The sequence below is a fragment of the Daphnia carinata genome, unplaced genomic scaffold (assembly GCF_022539665.2).
Source record: "Daphnia carinata strain CSIRO-1 unplaced genomic scaffold, CSIRO_AGI_Dcar_HiC_V3 NW_026453135.1, whole genome shotgun sequence".
Taxonomy (NCBI): Eukaryota; Metazoa; Arthropoda; class Branchiopoda; order Diplostraca; family Daphniidae; genus Daphnia; species Daphnia carinata.
In genome coordinates this window covers 25224-27681 of record NW_026712550.1, presented here as the reverse complement: position 1 = coordinate 27681, position 2458 = coordinate 25224, and the positions used below count along the sequence as shown (strand labels likewise).

The 2458-nt window shown below is 36.0% G+C and overlaps 1 long non-coding RNA gene across 1 annotated transcript; it reads right to left on the bottom strand.

The window, feature by feature from the left end:
- Positions 1 to 1298: 1298 nt before the first annotated feature.
- LOC130701713 (uncharacterized) lies at positions 1299 to 2034 on the bottom strand. Its single transcript, XR_009004196.2, has 4 exons — positions 1998 to 2034; positions 1786 to 1933; positions 1496 to 1628; positions 1299 to 1428 (listed from the first exon to the last, which is right to left on the bottom strand). It is a non-coding gene; the product is annotated as an uncharacterized LOC130701713 (long non-coding RNA).
- Positions 2035 to 2458: the final 424 nt, after the last annotated feature.

Sequence of the window (2458 nt, the reverse complement as noted above, 5' to 3'; positions counted from 1 at the left end):
TGTTCCAATTGGCCAGTCCTTTGTAGGAATGTCCAGTTTATGCGATCATTGGTATGAGCCAGAGCTTAAATGCACCAACAGGTTTCACGTGGAAAGCGCCTTTTGTAACAGAGCAAAGGCTTTAATTAAATATTGATTCAACATTGTAACGTGTTTCTAAATACCTTTGAAAGACATAAGAGTCAGGTCAGAAACACCAGGCAATTGGTTCATTACGCAACTCGTCTTCTCCTCTGGGGTAGATGACTTATCTCCCCTCTGTTTCCGGCGATACCAAACGAAAATTGCCTTGTACGCATTTTCGTTTGAGCACGATCCACACGCCATCGTCGTTACCTTTAAATATATTTTTTATTATTTGCAATAGGTCAGAACAATTACAGGAGCTACAACTTACCTCTGTATGGCCTTTGGGGAACGTACGTAACAGAGAATTCTGGACTCGCTTAGGATAATTTTCACCAGGAAATACACCGAGGGAGGTCGGTTTATGAATCTTTGAGAAATATAAATTAAAATTTTGATGTTGCCCAACAGTAAATAATCAATTCAATTACGTTCTGATGTTTTCTTTTTATCTTGAATTCAGGGTGGTTGTAACCTAATGGAACTGAAGAGGTTTGAGTGTAAACATCAAGCAGAATATTGCCATCGACATCGTATAAATAGTTTCGCATGCTCTTCGAATAATCGGCGAACAACTGCACTGCGTCCGAGATCTGCAAAGATAAATTTGGTAATTTAAAGTCTTACGACGTTAACACAAAGTATTGCAAATAGTATAAAAAAAATGGCAACTGACTTGAATTTTTTTCACTTTTTTTTCACACTGCTATGCGGCCGTTGCTCAGGCTGCTGTTGCTGATGGAAAAAGTCGAACAACTCTGTTGTTTTACTTTGCGGGCCTTTCAACTGCTTCCAAAACTAAGAAAGAAAAAAAAACTCAGGTTTGATGAATGAAAATTACGAACAAGAAAAACGAACAATAACATATAATATAGCATGCAACAAGAATGAACAACATGGAACGAATCCGGGTTTTTACCATCTTTATTCCTGCTGGATGTTAGGGTTTGCCACCTAAGACGATAATAAATTAAGGTAGTTAATAGTTGAAAATGCGTCTAACTGAAATGATAATTAAACAATGGCTCTCAGATACTATCTAGTAGGAAGATTATAAAAGTTTTTCAACATTCCAAAAAGTTATAATTATCATACTTTAAATTTTAGATAAATACGAAAGAAATTCACCTGTGCAATAAGGCGCTTGTGTAGGTGATGGTAAGGCCGTCATCTAACTCAGCTTTGCGACCAGCAATGTCCAGTTTAACTACATGATGTCCTCGCACAACTGAAACACCACCATGTTCTTTGGCAACTAATTCCACTGGACTGCAGTAGAATTCATCCTGATCGAAGAACAAACTGGACCCAAAAATAGGTCACATTCATTAAAATAACGCAACACAAAATTATAACTTTAGACAATCACCTTCACTTTTTTCCGTTCCACTGCTTAAACTTCAGTTTGTTTGACACTTCGGGATCGTCACTGAACCACAATTCTTACGCGATAGTGATGGCCTCATGTAAGGCAAGTGGTTTTCTTCACCAATGACTAAGACCTAGAACAAATGATTCAATTAAAAATGGCGAGATATTTTATGGCATGCTTATAAAAGTCCGATTCAATGAGTTGTAGCCTTGAACGTGAACGGAAGAACGAAAAGCCTTTAAACCATAAAAATAAAATTAATTTAGATTCAATTACACATATTTTACCATTCATAGCTGGGTGTGTAGTTGGTTTTCTCATCAACAACAGAATTGGTTGTCTTGCTTATGTAAATTGAAATCCGTTAAAGCTCAGTACTTGCATCTTGAGATTAATGTCTTGACGTAACTAACAGCTGTAATGCTGTTATTTCATCTGAACGATAAGAAAAATGATTACATAAATTTCACGAACAAAAAACTGTGAACATCTAGATTACCAGAAGGATGATAGTTATAAGGCAGCTAACAAGTAGGTTCCCAAAATGGTTCATGCAAAATCATCTCTAGTTTCATGATTCTCCTTGAAAGTAACCACCTAAGAAACATTTCGGATTAGTAATCTGTGTCAAATTTCCAAATGCAACTAATAAAATTATGTCTATACTTTAAATACCTTTCCTTCCAAGTAAATTTTTTTTTCTTCTGTGGTGCTAATGCCAACATGAATTTGAAATGTACCAAAACTGCCAAACCTAGGAAATAAAAATTTTTTAATTTTACTGAAACTAGCCACTTACCTGTCAAACAAACACCGCTTACAATAAGCAACTTCAACGATTCATAGAATTGTAGGATGTTGACACTTCGAGCTTGCAACAGTCGTCTGCTTGTAGTAACCGTTGCCATATATATGGTAAAAAACAATATTTTGCGCAAGGGCAAACAGTGTTTTATTATG